Source organism: Bufo gargarizans, chromosome 3, assembly GCF_014858855.1.
Source record: "Bufo gargarizans isolate SCDJY-AF-19 chromosome 3, ASM1485885v1, whole genome shotgun sequence".
Lineage (NCBI taxonomy): Eukaryota > Metazoa > Chordata > Amphibia > Anura > Bufonidae > Bufo > Bufo gargarizans.
In genome coordinates, this window is record NC_058082.1 from 20,453,660 (window position 1) to 20,472,842 (window position 19,183).

Below are 19,183 nucleotides of genomic sequence, written 5' to 3' on the forward strand. Positions count from 1 at the left end.
GCCCCAAAAGTGTCATCCTGCTGCCAACCCCAACACTGCTAGCTGTGCTCCCACATGACCGCAAATATTATATTGGATAATTAATAGTGCCATACAAATAGTGCCCTTGAAAATACTAGTACCATGCAAAAATAATTAATGACGAGCAGAATACCCTCAACAGCTAGAGAGCTCTCTTATAATGCCTCTACTAGTAATACTCTCTGTAGTGCCACCAGTAATAATAATGCCCCCTACAGTACCTCCACTGTCAATAATGCCCCTTATAGTGCCTCCAGCAATAACAATGCCCTCTATGATGTCACCAGTGTTAATAAAGCCTCCCACTGTGCATCCAGCATTGACTGCCTTTATTGTGCCCTCAGTAATAATAAAAATGCCCCTTATAGTGCCCCTAGTAGAATGCTCTTCAAGTGGCCAAGAAAAAAAAAGACTCACCTGTCTCCTGTTCCATGCCGACATCTGCCATTTGGGTCACAGTCCTTTTTTGGTCTGTGGCCTGAGATGCCTGATTTCTGGCACAGGCTGTCACCTTGACCTTATCATACTACCAGAGTCCCAGTGCAGGCGATCGCGATGATGTCATCACTTTGCAACCATCTGCAACATTGATACACTACTTCATAGGTTTCGGGCCTAGTGACCTATAAAAGTGAATGGAGTGGAGGGAGCTAGCAGCCCTGAGATTTCTACACAGGAAAGAAAAAAAAGACTTATCTGTCTCCTATTAAAGGGTTTCTCCAGGACTACAAAAAGATGTTTGCTTTCTCCCAAAAACAGCTCAGCTCTATTCACTTCAATGAAGCTGAACTGCAATCCTGGAGAACCCCTTTAAATACTGCAATCTGCCATACAGGCCACAGTTCTCTTCTAGCCTGTGGGCTGAGATGCCTTATTTCTGGCATAGGCTGTCACCTTGATGTTATCCTGCCACCTGTGTCCTAACAGAGGTGGTTGCGATGATGTCATCACTTTGCGACCACCAGCACCATTGATTCACTACTTCATAGGCTTCAGGCTTGGCCTGTGGCCTATAAGGGTGAATGTCGGGGAGGGAACATCAGCCTCCCTGCCCCATTGTAGTATACCTAAGGACTGAGCATGTGGCACTCCCAATGTTTCTTAATACTGGGAGCATTAGGCGATTTTTCCGCACGAGTGCAAAGCGTTTTAATGCGTTTTGCATGCGCGTGAGAAAAATCGGCATGTTTGGTAACCAGACCCGAACCCGGACTTCTTCACAGAAGTTCGGGATCGGTGTTGTGTAGATTGTATTATTTTCCCTTATAACATGGTTATAAGGGAAAATAATAGCATTCCTAATACAGAATGCAAAGTAAAATAGGGCTGGAGGGGTTAAAAATAATAAACAAATTTAACTCACCCCATCCACTTGACTTTCTTCAGGACCTGGCTAAAGGACTGTTGATGACGTCACTGCGTTCATCACATGGTCCATCACCATGGCACATCACCATGGTGATGGACCATGTGATGAGCGCAGTGACATCATCAAAGGTCCTTTAGCCAGGTCCTGAAGAAAGTAGAAAGAGGAGATCCGCTACGCGATCAAGTGGATAGGGTGAGTTAAATTTGTTTATTATTTTTAACCCCTCAATGGACATTTTACTAAGCATTCTGTTTTAAGAATGCTCATATTTTCCCTTATAACCATGTTATAAGGGAAAATAATAAAGATCAGGTCCCTATCCCGATCGTCTCCTAGCAACCATGCGTGAAAATCGCACCGCATCTGCACTTGCTTGCGGATGCTTGCGATTTTCACGCAGCTTCGTTTACTTCTATGGGGGCTGCGTTGCGTGAAAAACGCACAATATAGAGCGTGCTGCGATTTTCACGCAACGCACAAGTGGTGCGTGAAAATCACCGCTCATGTGCACAGCCCCATTGAAGTGAATGGATCCGGATTCGGTGCGGGTGCAAACTTCACGCATTACACCCGTGCGAAATTCTCGCCCGTGTGAAAGTGGCCTAAGACTGCAGTCTATAGATTTCGTAAAAACGTTTTGAAATGCTCTATTAGATGCCATATAATAGTGGCATTGCTTTTTCAATATTTCTGATACAGTGCCATATATTGGCACATGGCGTGCCTATGGCTCAGTAGTTCTCACAGTGCCATGGTATGGAACCGCAGGAATTTAGATTCCTTCGATTTTAAAAAAGGGAAAAGAATAACCGTTTTAAGCTTTTATTGATATAGAGGGTATTTTTCTTATTAAGGGATATGTTCTCAAAGCCCCCATAAATGGTGATTAATAATGGCAAACTTGTTTCTTAATATTGCCCCTCCCCTCCCAAAAAAGCTAAGATACTGGAGCATAAATACTGCCAAATAAAATCGTGTGCGTTCTAATAGGTTATGTGCTGCTTTGCTTTAGTTTTATGCTATTACATCTACAATAAAAAAATGAAGCAAAAGGTTTCACTTCAAAATATCCTACCGTTTTGTGTACCCAGCTCTTATGCAAAGCTATGTGTGCAACTGCCTTACAAGCTTGCTCGAGCAGCTTTACTTGAAAGTGAGAATATAACAGATCTTAGAAGGTTGATGTGTATAACAACGGAGAACATTGCTCACTTTTTCCAGTTTATGGTATGGGATTTGTGGCACTGCAGCAGTGATATGGGATGTCTAACACCTAGCACACCTTTGAATTCCTATTAGCAGCACACCCCAATCTGCCCAGTAATACCCACAGAACCACCAGAATTATCCATTTTTGGACTCATTTACATGGGCTGCAGCTTTTTAGAGGGCAGTTGTATGAACAATAGGACAGTTGGGTCATATGGTACAGAAATTTCCCATACGTGGCCTGGTTATGAACTCCAACAACCACATACTATATAAATCTTATATGTACCGAATGTCACTGATAGTAACGGAAATGAAGGATAAACAGACGTAAACGTAGCTATTAAAAGAAATCTTAATTCATTTCTCATGTCATATATTTTTGGTGTCGCCTCAGGACAAACCATTGCTTTACTCAGTGTGTATATTAGCTGCAGATGTTGGTAGAAGATAATTGAAAACAATGTTGTATGAATCTATGGATGTCATGTGACTGTAGCATATGCAGGACCTTCTATTACTTTACATTTATTTATATTTTTACCTTTTTTATGTCAGAACTTCAAACTAATGACTCATTTATTAAAGATAAACTGTTATGAGTAACATGGGTCTTTTGCTTTATTCTTACTTAGTTTGAGCAGTTGTGCCTTGTATCTGAATCTGAGTTTGGTTATTGCCTGGCTTCGCCTTGTTGATTAGGGCAGAGTTGCTGATTGCTGAGCCTTTATATATTCCAGGTATAGTTAGTATAGTATTTGCTAGGTGCATTCCCATCCAAATGTTTTGTACTTTGTTCTATATTCTTGCATGTGTTGTTCCACAGTTGTATCTTGTTCTTGTCTTGTGTGTTTACTGTGTATTCAGGGAGCCACTATTTTAGCACCTTGTTTTCTGCTAGTGCTGATAGGCGATTGATATATGTTATTTTTGTGACTGTTGCACAATTCATCCATAAAGTAGGGCTACTTTCCCACCAACGTTTTCAATTCCGCTATTGAGATCCGTCATAGGATCCCAATAGCAGAAGAAAACGCTTGAGTTTTGTCCCCATTCATTGTCAATGGGGACAAAACTGAACTGAACAAAACGGAGTGCACTAGAATGTATTCCGTTCCGTTTGGTTGAGTCCCCATCGCGGACAGAAAAACGCTGCTTTTTCTGTCCACAATAAGTCAATGGGGAAGGATCTGTTTTCTAGGACACAATAGAAACGGATCCGTCCCCTATTGACTTTCGATAATGTTCATGACGGATCCGTCATGGCAATGTTAAAGATAATACAACCGGATCCGTTCATAACGGATGCAGATGGTTATGTTATTGTAACGGAAGCGTTTTTGCAGATCCATGACGGATCCGCAAAAAATGCTAGTGTGAAAGTAGCCTAAGTCCTGGGGGTATCTGAGTACTGTAACATGGTGGCTGGTAAAGTACTGGAGGGGGTGTATATCTCACCCAGAATGCTCAAATGGGTGAGGTAAAAGAATCCAGGAAAGCTGGGTGGTTTCAGCAAAGTGTAGTTTGCTGAGACACTTTTCTTTAAAGTGTTTTATGGGCTGTATTTTTATAGAATGATATGTGGGTGCCCTCTCTCCTTCTGTACCAGTTTGCAACTCGTTTTGTTTATGATTAGTGCAATTGTCTGTATTATGTATGTATACCCCTTATCATATGTACAGCGCTATGGAATGAATGGCACTTTAATAATATATAATAATAATAGGTGTTAGTAGTGGGATTTGCCATTCCCTCCCCACTCCAGTACAACACATTCCCCTTTCCTGAGGCAAACCCAGGTGTGGCTGCTGGGCTCATTACTGCAGGGATAAAAACAGAGCCTGGAAGCTGGATGTCCTACTTGCTGAAAGCCTGATCTCCCATGTGTTGCTGAGTGTTTTAGATGAGGAAACATATGGTTAGTTAGAGGCGAGGGGGGCGAGGTATTTTTTTTATGTTTTGGTGCCATGGATTCCCTCAAGTGACTGTATAACTTGGATGGAAAATAAAGCATTATTTCAAAATGTAAACTGCTGAATCTAATGAATTCTGTCATCACCAACCCTGTCTACATACGGACCCACGACAGTACAGAGACACAGTTGGGACAGTTGTGAAAGGCCGCAGTTATAGATAAAGTCCAGTTCTTTGGGCACAACCATCGTCCTTAGGCCTCGTTCACATTTCCGTGTCAGTGTCACGTCCGTGAAAAAAATCGTACGTGTTTCATCCTTGGAGCTGTCCGTGACGGATCCGTGGTTGGTCCGTGTGTCCGTTTTTACCATCCGTGTGTCATTCGTAATTCACCAACGTTGCTCAGCTAAAAATTAATATCCAAAGAATCTCCTGTTGGTCTTCAGTGAAAAACGGACGCAACTCGGACACAACTCGGATGTGTGTCAGTGATTTTCACGGACCCCTAGACTTAAATATGTGTGCTTGGTCCGCATCACGGATCAAAGTAGTGCATGTCCCCGTGATTTTTTTACTGACCCACAGTCAGTAAAAAAATACTGAAATGTGAACAGAAAGGCCTCTTTCACACGGGCGTCAGTTTTTTTGCCTGGATAAGAGGCGGGTGCGTTGCGGGAAAATGCACGATTTTTCTGCGCGAGTGCAAAACATTGTAATGCGTTTTGCACTCGCGTGAGAAAAATCGCGCATGTTTGGTACCCAAACCCGAACTTCTTCACAGAAGTTCGGGCTTGGGATTGATGTTCTGAAGATTGTATTATTTTTCCTTATAACATGGTTATAAGGGAAAATAATAGCATTCTGAATACAGAATACATAGTATAATAGGGCTGGAGGGGTTAAAAAAAAAAAAAAAAAAAAAAGTTAACTCACCTTCTCCTTTTGATCGCGCAGTTCCCGGTCTCTTTACTTCTTGAATGAGCTTTGGGCTAAATGACCTGTGGCGATGTCAGATCACATGCTCCAATCACATGGTCCATGTCACGACCCTTGGTCTTGGTCGTGACTCCTTGGGAGCCGCACGCAGTTGCCCGCGTTTTGGAGTTCATCAACCGCAGCTGGGGGCACTTAGTGGTTTGCCTCAGGTGCGGTTGCCGCGGACAACAAGCATGCGTGCGGTTGCCCTTGGCAACGTGTTTTGTGTGAATGCACGTTTGTATGTCTGTGTGCACTTTGTGTTGTGTGTTGTGCACTGACATCCGTTCCTTCACTGTGGCTGTCTGTGGCTATGTTTGGTTGTTTGGGTACATGTGGTGGAAGTGTCTCGGCCTTTGGGCTGACTCCCAGGACACGGTTGCCACTCATGTCATTGCCTGCGGCAACAGCCACAGTGTGTTTGTTGTGTTGGGCACTTCCCCTTTAAGTGTGTGTTTTCCCTTCTGTGGTGTAGGAAGGGTTAACTCCCTTCCCAGTGTGTGTGAGTCACTGGGTGTGTCTGACCGTTGGGTGTGGCCACTTGGCCTATAAAGCCTCAGTCCCTGGCTGGGTTCAGTAGGTTGCTCTCAGCCATGCTGGCTGGAGCAGCCTCCTGTCTCCTCCATCTGCCTGGTGGGGACCATCCTTCTGGTCATAAATCTCTGTTGGGAATTTCTATGTTTCACGGTGTTATCTAGGTGTATGTGGGGTTTTCTTGTTAGTGCAGCTTATGGTCCTGTGTGATGTCTGGTGTGTGCTGTGTTCGTTGGTGTCTGAACTGCAGCACCTGCACATGGGATCCAGGGTTTGTTGTCTGTGGCAGGTGAGTGATGTGTTGGTCCCATTGCCTGTCACTGCCATAAGTCTGTTGTTGTATTCCCCTGTGTTGCTTGGCCGTTGAGACTCCTGCTCCCCCGTGCCTAGGAGGAGCAGGTTGTCTTACTCTGTCCCCTAGTACAGGGCCGACTTGAGGGCTCGTAGGAACTTTTAGGTTCCGGCGTATGAGTCCTCCTACCACCAAGGTCGGCTCATACAGATAGGAGACAGGGTCAGCAGTAGGGACGCAATAGGAGGTGACCTGCTCCCTAACTCTGTGGTCCCGGCCAAGGGGTAACCCTACCATCTCCTGGCACCGCACGACTGGGGGTTTCCCCCACCGCCAGCTGTGACAGTCCATCACCGTGGTGATGGAGCATGTGATCTGACGTCACCACAGGTCCTTTAGCCCACAGCTCATCATTAAAGAAGTAAAGAGACCGGGAACTACGCGATCAAGAGGAGAAGGTGAGTTAACTTTTTTTTATTTTTTTAACCCCTCCAACACTATTATACTCTGCATTCTGTATTCAGAATGCTATTATTTTCCCTTATAACCATGTTATAAGGGAAAATAATACAGTGAATAGACTGTCACCTAGCAACCATGCGTGAAAATCGCACCGCATCCGCACTTGCTTGCGAATTCTATGCGATTTTCACGCACCCCATTCACTATGGGGCCTGCGTCGCGTGAAAATCGCACAATATAGAGCATGCTGCGATTTTCACTCAACGCACAAGTGATGCGTGAAAATCACCGCTCATGTGCACAGCCCCATAGAAATGAATGGGTCAGGATTCAGTGCGGGTGCAATACGTTCACCGCACGCATCGCACCCGCACGGAAAACTCGCCCGTGTGAAAGGGGCCAAAATGCGGACAGCACACGTCAGTGAAAAACGGAAATGTGAACGAGGCCTTACACAAGAGACAATTTGACAAGAGAAATTTCCTCCAACACAGTTGTGAAAACGAGATAAATCGGATATATTTAAAGAGTAACTGCACTTTTAACTTTTTTTTTCTAACAATACACTGTAATGTTAAATACATCACCTTTTAAATTGCTTTATTACCCTTTTTTTAGCGTTTTCCTTGTGAGAATTTACTCCATCTCTTTTTCCTATTACCAAGTTGTGTTCTGCTCCAGTGACCTTGAAGGCAGATTTTGCAGTGTGTGGGTGGCGTCTTCCTTGGAAGTGCATTCCCAAGATGTCCAGTATGTGTATAGGGATGGCTGCACAGTGTGTGTTGACTTACAGCCTCTGTTTACACAGACTCTATGCACTCCTGATATCACTCCTCCAAGAGAGGGACAAGGCTAGTGAAACACGCTAGGTAAGGTCATATTTATCCTAAAAACTCTGCACCGGTGCTACTAGTAGAGGCAGTGCAAGTAGACAGAAGAATGAAGAGGCTGCAGAACTTGCATGAATGCCATAGTTCCTTCAGACAGTTAGGCCTCTTGCACACAAACGTTTTTTTTTTTCCCGTTTACGTTCCCTTTAATTACTTTTTTTTTTTTTTTTTTTTTTTTTTTTTTTTTTTTACGGAACCATTAATTTCAATGGTTCCACAAAAAAAAAAAATGAATGTACTCCGTATGCATTCCGTTTCCGTATTTCCATTCCGTTCAAAGATAGAACATGTCCTATTCTTATCCGCATAACGGACAAGGATAGTACTGTTCTATCCAGCTGTTCCGTTCCGCAAAAAACGGAATGCACATGGACGTCATCCGTATTTTGGGCGGATCAGTTTTTTTTCAGACTGCAAAATACTGAGAAAGCCATACGGTCGTGTGCAATAGGCCTTAGGCCAATTGCACAAGAACGTGTGCTCTCCTTGGCCATATTGCAGACCGCATTTGCGGAACCGCATTACACGTGTGTATTTTGCATCACGGATGCGGACCTATTCACTTCAATGGGTCCACAAATCCGGAGATGCAGAATGGTGCTTCCGTGGGGTTTCGTCCCGTACTTCCGTTCCGCAAAAAGATAGGACATGTTCTATCTTTTTGCGGAACGGCCGGATCGCGGACCTATTAAAGTGATCGGGTCCGCAATCCGCTGCGGCTGCCCCACGGTGGGTGTTCGTGCAATTTGCGGGCCGCAGCACAGCCACAGGGTGCACACGTTCGTGTGCAAGAGGCCTTAGTCAGCGGGAGTGACAAGAGTCAAATCCCCATCTATATTATAAGGAACTTGGAAAACCCCATTAGGGATGATTTCAAACAGGGTTTTTTTCTGTCATTTTTCTACACTTTTGTGGTTTTTATTGTGTTTTTTGTAACTGCTTTTTTGGCATTATTTTTTGCGGTAAAAATGCCAGCTCTGTATGTTAGCTGAAGGTCTATGGGAAATATGAAATGCAGGACACACAAGTGATTGTTTACTCCTGAATTTTTTTTCATTACGTGGCTTTTTATGTCTTTCTGACTTCTTTTCAAAACCCATCATGCTGGAGCTCTTTTATGCTGTTTTTTCAGGCGTTTTGACATCACCTCTGTGAGCCTTGAGGAAAATGCTAGTGGCAAGACACACAGGTGGACATTTACTAAAGCTTTTACACCAGGGGCGTACATAAAGGCTAACGCTGGGTTCACACCTGAGCGTTCTGAAAGGAGCGCTCTGTATGCGCGATTGTACCGGCGTTTGCAATCGTGCATACAGAGACAAGCGAACGCCCATTGTCGCGCGTTCCTGAAAGTCTATGTACGGGAACTTTTTTGAGCGTAGGGCATTTTTCAAACGCGCTGTAAAACACTCAAGTGTGAACCAGGGCCATAGGGAAGCATTGGTTTTCATGTGTTGAGCGTTTTACAGCGCGTTTGAACGCGCTATAAAACGCGCTATAAAACGCTTAGGTGTGAACCCAGCGTTATAGTCCATAGGGCAACAGTTCAGCTTGGGCTCCCTTATCTCAGTGCTTTGTGGCAAGGGGCAGGTGTACACCTAACCTTTCTGCTGCCTGAGGCAGAAATTGAAACGGCACCCCCCCCCCTCCATCTCCGCGCGCCAAATTCTCAATCTACACTTCGCACTACAAAACATACTGGAAAATACAGTGCCACATAGCGCTTACATTCAGTGACGTCTCCTCTGATGTAGATGTTCTCTTTTCTCAATTTCTCCATTCAGACCAGACCACCGTGATGACCTCTGCAAAGTTTGACATAAAGACATCTTAGTTTCCTACTTTTCCATCATCCTCCCACCTTTTGAAAAGCCCACCGTGCCCCCTAATACTTTATTGCAGAGCCAGTCCCCCTGCAAATACTAGTACCATGCAGATGAAAAAATGGCCCCTAATGTATGCCAGTAGAAAAACTCCCCCTAATGTGTGCCAGTACAAAAAAAATACCCCCCTTATAATGTGTTCCAATACAAAAATACCCCTTATAATGTGTGCCAGTACAAAAAAAAACTTTAGAGCTCATGCACACAACCATATGTATTTTGCGGTCCGCAAAAAACATATCCGCAAAAAATATGGTTGACATACGTGTGCGTTCCGTATTTTGCGGAACGGAACACCTGGCCCCTAACAGAACAGTCCTATCCTTGTCCGTAATGCGGACAATAATATGACATGTTCTATTTTTTTTGCGTAACGGAAATATGGACATAGGGAAACGGAATGCACATGGAGTAACTTCCATTTTTTTTTTTTGCTGGCCCATTGAAGTGAATAGGTCCGCATATGGCTCGCAAAAAAACGGAACAGACACGGAAAGAAAATACGTTTGTGTGCATGAGTCCTTTTAATGTGTGCCAGTATAAAAAATACCTCCTTATGATTTGCACCAGTCCAAAAAATACCCCCTTACAGACCCCCATATCAGATCTTCAGATCAGACCCCCATATCAGATCTTCAGATCAGACCCCCATATCAGATCTTCAGATCAGACCCCCATATCAGATCTTCAGATCAGACCCCCATATCAGATCTTCAGATCAGACCCCCATATCAGATCTTCAGATCAGACCCCCATATCAGATCTTCAGATCAGACCCCCATATCAGATCTTCAGATCAGACCCCCATATCAGATCTTCAGATCAGACCCCCATATCAGATCTTCAGATCAGACCCCCATATCAGATCTTCAGATCAGACCCCCATATCAGATCTTCAGATCAGACCCCCATATCAGATCTTCAGATCAGACCCCCATATCAGATCTTCAGATCAGACCCCCATATCAGATCTTCAGATCAGACCCCCATATCAGATCTTCAGATCAGACCCCCATATCAGATCTTCAGATCAGACCCCCATATCAGATCTTCAGATCAGACCCCCATATCAGATCTTCAGATCAGACCCCCATATCAGATCTTCAGATCAGACCCCCATATCAGATCTTCAGATCAGACCCCCATATCAGATCTTCAGATCAGACCCCCATATCAGATCTTCAGATCAGACCCCCATATCAGATCTTCAGATCAGACCCCCATATCAGATCTTCAGATCAGACCCCCATATCAGATCTTCAGATCAGACCCCCATATCAGATCTTCAGATCAGACCCCCATATCAGATCTTCAGATCAGACCCCCATATCAGATCTTCAGATCAGACCCCCATATCAGATCTTCAGATCAGACCCCCATATCAGATCTTCAGATCAGACCCCCATATCAGATCTTCAGATCAGACCCCCATATCAGATCTTCAGATCAGACCCCCATATCAGATCTTCAGATCAGACCCCCATATCAGATCTTCAGATCAGACCCCCATATCAGATCTTCAGATCAGACCCCCATATCAAATCAGAACCACATATCAGACCTCAAATCAGAACCACATATCAGAACCACATATCAGACCCCCATATCAGATCCTCAGATGAGACTCTCATCAGACCTCCAAGTTAGACCCTCCATATCAGATCTCAAATCAGACCCCCATCAGACCTCCATAAACCACCCATATCAGACCTCAGTTCAGACCGAAAATAAATAAATTCACAGACCTATGCTGCTCCGCCGCTACTCTGCAGGTTCAGCGTTCTCTCCTTCAGTCATGCTACCTGGTCTTCTCTGGACATGCGCTGCATTGTGACTTGACTGCATACAATGTCAGGTCAAAGTGTGAGCACTACATCCTGACGCTATACGCAGTCAAGACAGTGCAGCGCAGCCCCAGGGAAGAAGACCAGGAAGGGTGAGCACAGTTAACGCTCCCCGTGCCTCCTGCATACTAGTGAGCTCAGTGAGCACTGCATCGTATAAAGTGTAAAATGCGGTAATTGGCTGTGCACATCTTATTCAGCGCACAGGTGGCTAAAGAATAAGGTATGTTATATATTCCAGAGGAGATTGAGGGGCTGCATTTACTTCCAGCAATAACCACTTGTACAAGCATGTCAGCGTGAAAGAGGGAAGGGAAAGATCCAAGCATAAAGACTGAGGCCCCTTTCACACGGGCGAGACTTCTGCGCGGGGGCAATGCATGAGGTGAACGCATTGCACCCGCACTGAATCCGGACCCATTCACTTCAATGGGGCTGTTCAGATGAGCGGTGATTTTCACGCATCACTTGTGCGTTGCATGAAAATCGCAACATGTTCTATATTCTGTGTTTTTCACGCAACGCAGGCCCCATAAAAATGAATGGGGATGCGTGAAAATCACAAACATCCGCAAGCAAGTGCGAATGCAATGCGATTTTCACGCATTGTTGCTAAGGAGACGAGGGATGAGTTACCCGGGACCCCATTTACTTAATTATTTTCCATTATAACATGGTTATAATGTGGTTCTAATTTTTTTTTGTCTTTTCAGATATCTGGCGACTGGTAATTCTTTTTCGTCTTTACATTTTGTTTTTCGAATGGGCACTTCCACAATTGCTGGGGTGGTACGGGCTACATGTGCCGCCATTTGGTTGACACTGAAGGCATCAGTGCTGCCACAACCAACCAAGCAGCAGTGGCTTGATATAGCCCAGGGCTCACAGGAGAGGGCTCAATTTCCTAATTGTATTGGTGCCCTTGGTGACGGGAAGCACATATGGGTTAAGAAGCCACCGAACTCAGGGTCCCAATACTATAATTATAAGTAGTTTTTCTCTGTAGTTTTGTTGGCCTTGGCTGACATAAACTACAGGTTTATAATTGTAGATATTGGGTCCTATGGAAGTTCTGCAGATGCTCGCATCTTCAGGGCTTCCGGAATGGGTCGCTGGCTTCAGTCCAACCAACTGGACGTACCACAGCCAGCAAACCTTGCTGGCTCTACTGGGCCACCAGCGCCTTATGTGGTTGTAGGGGACGAGGGATTTGCCCTTTCTAGCCACCTGATGCGTCCTTATCCTCGACGCGGTTTGGATGTGAAGAAGCGCAATTTTAATTATCGTTAAAGTAGAGCCAGAAGGTTTGTGGAGTGCACATTCAGCATTTTTTCAAATAAATGGCGTGTTTTCCAGTCGGCAATACAGCTGGCACCACAAAATGTCAATGTGGTCATCAAGGCGTGTGTAGTGCTGCATAACTACATACCCACCTATGAGGCCACACCTGATGAAGACGCCCAAGTGTACAGTACACCATCACCAAGAGACACTTTACTACTTGGACATAGAAACATGTGTCGGCAGATAAGAACCATTTGGCCCATCTAGTCTGCCCAATATACTAAGTACTATGGATAGCCCCTGGCCCTATCTTATATGAAGGATAGCCTTATGCCTATCCCATGCATGCTTAAACTCCTCCACTGTATTTGCAGCTACCACTTCTGCAGGAAGGCTATTCCATGCATCCACTACTCTCTCAGTAAAGTAATACTTCCTGATATTACTTTTAAACCTTTGCACCTCTAATTTAAAACGATGTCCTCTTGTAGCAGTTTTTCTTCTTTTAAATATTCTTTCCTCTTTTACCGAGTTGATTCCCTTTATGTATTTAAAAGTTTCTATCATATCCCCTCTGTCTCGTCTTTCTTCCAAGCTATACATGTTAAGTTCCTTTAATCTTTCCTGGTAAGTTTTATCCTGCAATCCATGTACTAGTTTAGTAGCTCTTCTCTGAACTCTCTCCAAAGTATCAATATTCTTCTGGAGATATGGTCTCCAGTACTGCACACAATACTCCAAATGAGGTCTCACTAGTGCTCTGTAGAGCGGCATGAGCACCTCCCTCTGTCTACTAGTAATGCCTCTCCTTATACACCCCAGCATTCTGCTAGCATTTCCTGCTGCTCTATGACATTGTCTGCCTACCTTTAAGTCTTCTGAAATAATGATCCCCAAATCCCTTTCCTCAGATACCGAGGTTAGGACTGTATTACTGATTATATATTATGCTCTTGGGTTTTTACACCCCAGGTGCATTATCTTGCACTTATCAACATTAAATTGTAGTTGCCAGATTTTTGACCATTCCTCTAGTTTTCCTAAATCCTTTTCCATTTGGTGTATCCCTCCAGGAACATCAACTCTGTTACAAATCTTTGTGTCATCAGCAAAAAGACACACCTTACCATCGAGGCCTTCTGCAGTTTCGCTGATAAAGATATTAAACAATATGGGTCCCAGAACAGATCCCCGAGGTACCCCACTGATAACAAGCCCTTGGTCTGAATATACTCCATTGACTACAACCCTCTGTTGCCTGTCCCTCAGCCACTGCCTAATCCATTCAACAATATGGGAGTCCAAGCCCAAAGACTGCACTTTATTGATAAACCTTCTATGTGGGACAGTATCAAAAGCCTTACTAAAGTCTAGATAAGTGATGTCTACTGCACCTCCTCTACTGCACGATCTTGATCTGCTGGACTCAGAGTGACGGAATTTTTTTAGAATTATTTTATGTCCCCTATCGGTTCTTTTTCTTTTCAGCAGTAGTCCTCAATTCATGGACTTTTGTGTTTGCCAGTATATTTTCCTAACCAGGATGGTTTGAGTTTAGTTACTTTTTTCATTTTTTAGTTAGGGACTTGCAAGATAATGAGGACCCTTGACGTGGGTTGCGAGCTTACATATTTTGCTACCAAATAGTCTCATCTTCATGGTATGTGAAATATGTACTAATACCTCATTTATCTATTAGCTACACTTTGTTTCATAACATTTTACAGTGCTAAATGTTGCAAAATGAGAGAATTTATTCAAAATGATTTTCTGTATAATACTGAGTAAAATAAATGTGTTAATATTGATTATATGGTGTTCTAGGAGTATAGATTTGTTGGTCTAACATGTTCTGTATATATGTGTAATAAAACATACTTATTAAAATTACGTAGGACCTACATTTTGATGTAAGAACCCCTAAAAATAAAAAGTATTGAACGTCAGTGTTTGTGTGCAAAATTAACATTTCATATGTGTCCTATGTGGTTACTAATGTTTCTTAAAAATTTTCTATCTATATATTGTGTTATGTGTATGCCCAATAAAATTAAATCTGACACATTAGAAACTTGAAAACAAAAATGTGTTTTATTGCACACAATGTGAAAATAAATTCTCTGTTATATTAAAATAAAATTATTTGTCTCACAAAATTTTTATAAATTAACATACTGCATTGATGGCGATGAAGGTCCCTGATAAGGAGGGGCTGAGTATTGTGAGGGTCCAGCCTGATTTGGAGCTTGGCACTCATAAAGAGTCCCGGAATATTGGCTCTGGGAAGGAGCCCTTGAATATTGGCTCTGGGAAGGAGCCCTTGAATATTGGCTCTGGGAAGGAGCCCTTGAATATTGGCTCTGGGAAGGAGCCCTTGAATATTGGCTCTGGGAAGGAGCCCTTGAATATTGGCTCTGGGAAGGAGCCCTTGAATATTGGCTCTGGGAAGGAGCCCTTGAATATTGGCTCTGGGAAGGAGCCCTTGAATATTGGCTCTGGGAAGGAGCCCTTGAATATTGGCTCTGGGAAGGAGCCCTTGAATATTGGCTCTGGGAAGGAGCCCTTGAATATTGGCTCTGGGAAGGAGCCCTTGAATATTGGCTCTGGGAAGGGGGGCCAGAATATTGGCTCTGGGAAGGGGGGCCAGAATATTGGCTCTGGGAAGGGGGGCCAGAATATTGGCTCTGGGAAGGGGGGCCAGAATATTGGCTCTGAGAAGGAGGCCGAGAATATTGGCCCTGGGAAGGGGGGCCAGAATATTGGCTCTGGGAAGGAGCCCTTGAATATTGGGCCTGGGAAGGTGGCCCAAGGCATTGTGGTGGGCCAGCTTGACTGGGCGAGGGTCCCGGAGGACCATAGCTGGGTTCACCCTGAATCTGGGGCACATATGGTGCCATTGGTGGCCCATAATGATCCCTTGGGGGGGGCATTTGTTGGTGGTCCGGTAATGCCTGGGAAACTGTGGGGTTGTTGGGGACAAATAGTTGCCCATAGCGGCGCAAATTTTCCAGTGCGTCATGCATTACAGAGGGATCTGGAAGGGAATTTGCTAGCTCCAGAGCGATTTCGACCGAAGTTATTGTTCGTAATAATCGTTCTGGAGGTAGCTGCCGCATATAATGGGCCAGACTACGGGCAAACATATCATGATGATCCTCCTGCCGGGCCCGAGATAAATAATCCAGAACTTGGACATTAATGTTGGACTCGGCAGGAGGATTTGCCCGTCGTCTGGACCTGCTGGGTAGAGCCAGAGGGGGGGGGGGGGGGGATCAGCTCCTGATGCTGCAGGAGGCTTGGAAGGTGCTGGTCTGGGTCCCGGAAGAGTCTCCTGCTGGCTAGCTGTCGTCTCCTCCTCACAAGCGCTCGACAGTTGTGGAGCCGATTCTTCTCCTTCCTCCTCTAGGTTGTCCTCCGTTCTACAAAATGATTAAAATATATATACATGACGATTAAAAATAATCCTTGCACATATTCCTGTCATGAGCTACACAATCTACATTTGTCACATAGTACTAACTGGCCCAACAAACAGGGGCGTCATTATGTCAAAACATTCGGGGCTTGTGCCCCATATGTTTTGTCCAGTGCCCTGAATGTTATGCTGGATTGCTGGTAGGATTTTTGGGGCATATTCCAGGGACTTTTTATATTGATTGGAACTAGGCAACCCCCAGATCACCCCCCACCCCCCCCTTGTACTAGTTCCGCTACTTATCTGCTGCGCCGGCATGAGTTCAGTCACTTCTGTGGCATCGGTGCTCAATCCTGTCCTGCGATTGAGCACCGATGCCACAGAAGTGACTGAACTCATACCGGCGCAGCAGATAAGTAGCGGAACTAGTACAAGGGGGGTAGGGGGTGATCTGGGGGTTGCCCAGATGGCTAGTCCCTTTGCAGTAGTTATTAACCCCTTTCAGCAGTCCCCCATTCACTGAAGGGGGGACTGCTGAAAGGGGTTAATAACTACTGTGAAGCCCCCTCCCCCTTGGGGATGGGGGCGTAGCTTCATGGGTGGGACTTGGCTTCACGGGGGCGTTGTACAGTGGGCTTGTGCCCCAGATGTTTTCAGACACTAGCAACTCCCCTGCCAACAAATATAAGACATATGTGGTAATTGTGGTAGTATAGATGTAGCAGGGATAACCCACACACTCAGAAATATAATGTCTATACTCATCGTGTTAACTTTAACCAAAACGACGAAAAAAAATAAAAAAAATCCACATTTTTACACATTTATTAGACATCTTATGTCCCATAGAGCATGTGGGTTAACCCTGCTACATCATTAACCTAGGTATCCATTAGGGCTGCACGATATGGGAATTTTGTGCGATTGCGATTAGGGCCCTAAAAATTGCGATAACGATATGCGATGCGATATTTTAAAGGAATTGTGCTAGAGGTCTGTTTGCTTGGATTTTCCCATATGAGCCGCTGACGCGGCTGGGTATGACATAGTTATGGGGATCTGTGGATGACGCTGTGTTGTGGGGGATCTGTGGAGGGTGCTGTTATATGGGGGATCTGTGGAGGATGCTGTTATATGGGGGATCTGTGGAGGACGCTGTGTTGTGGGGGATCTGTGGAGGGTGCTGTGTTGTGGGGGATCTGTGGAGGACGCTGTTATGTGGGGGGGATCTGTGGAGGACGCTGTTATATGGGGGATCTGTGGAGGACGCTGTTATATGGGGGATCAGTGGAGGGCGCTGTTATATGGGGGATCTGTGGAGGACGCTGTTATATGGGGGATCTGTGGAGGACGCTGTTATATGGGGGATCTGTGGAGGACGCTGTTATATGGGGGATCTGTGGAGGACGCTGTTATATGGGGGATCAGTGGAGGATGCTGTTATATGGGGGATCAATGGAGGACGCTGTTATATGGGGGATCTGTGGAGGACGCTGTTATATGGGGGATCTGTGGAGGGCGCTGTTATATGGGGGATCAGTGGAGGACGCTGTTATATGGGGGATCAGTGGAGGACGCTGTTATATGGGGGATCAGTGGAGGACGCTGTTATATGGGGGATCTGTGGAGGACGCTGTTATATGGGGGATCTGTGGAGGGCGCTGTTATATGGGGGATCAGTGGAGGACGCTGTTATATGGGGGATCAGTGGAGGACGCTGTTATATGGGGGATCAGTGGAGGACGCTGTTATATGGGGGATCTGTGGAGGACGCTGTTATATGGGGGATCTGTGGAGGACGCTGTTATATGGGGGATCTGTGGAGGGCGCTGTGTTGTGGGGGATCTGTGGAGGACGCTGTTATATGGGGGATCTGTGGAGGACGCTGTTATATGGGGGATCAGTGGAGGGCGCTGTTATATGGGGGATCAGTGGAGGACGCTGTTATATGGGGGATCTGTGGAGGGCGCTGTTATATGGGGGATCTGTGGAGGGCGCTGTTATATGGGGGATCTGTGGAGGGCGCTGTTATATGGGGGACCTGTGGAGGGCACTGTTATGGGGGATCTGTGAATCTCACTGTTATAGGGGATGTGTGGAGGACACATAGGGCCATGAGGGGGGCCAGCATAAGACATATAGCATCTTATGCTGGTCCCCCTCATGTGTCCTAAACTGGGCACATAACTGCCTTTTGCATGTAAAGTGTTTTACTAGTGTGTGTGTGTGGGTGAAACAATCTCTCTCCTAACAGGTCCGGCCTCTGTACTCACTATGAATGCAATGCTCTGCAGCGAGCGGCAGCGAGGTGGCCGGCCGGCGCGTGACTGACGTCACTTAGTAACGCTCCTCCCACTTCAGGAAGCAGGAGCGTTACTAAGTGACGTCAGTCACGCGCTGGCCGGCCACCTCGCTGCCGCTCGCTGCAGAGCATTGCATTCATAGTGAGTACAGAGGCCGGACCTGTTAGGAGAGAGATTGTTTCACCCACACACACACACTAGTAAAACACTTTACATGCAAAAGGCAGTTATGTGCGCGGGGCCCCTTTTTATATATAATCGCGGCATTTTCCGGTCGGCCAAATCGCCATATCGCATTTGCCGATTATCGCGATTCGATTATTTTTTCGATTTATCGTGCAGCCCTAGTATCCATACCATCAATCTTACTCAACTTGTCATTTTAATCTCCTACTTTTGCTATTGCCAACTATGACATTTCACATTGATCCATTCAAACCATTCACAGTACCTAAAAATTCACGCAACGCAACGCATGGTATTCGGATGCATTGCGTTTTTCACGCAGCCCCATTCACTTCTAAGGGGCCTGCGTCGCGTGAAAATCGCACAATATAGAACATGCTGCGATTTTCACTCAACGTACAAGTGATGCATGAAAATCACCTGCTCATGTGCACAGCCCCATAGAAATTAATGGGTCCAGATTCAGTGCGGGTGCAATGCGTTCACCTCACGCATCGCACCCGCACGGAAAACTCGCCCGTGTGAAAGGGGCCTAAGGCTGGTTTCACATGGGCGTTGCGGATTGGGGCCGGATGCGTTCAGAGTGCGTTCAGTGAAACTCG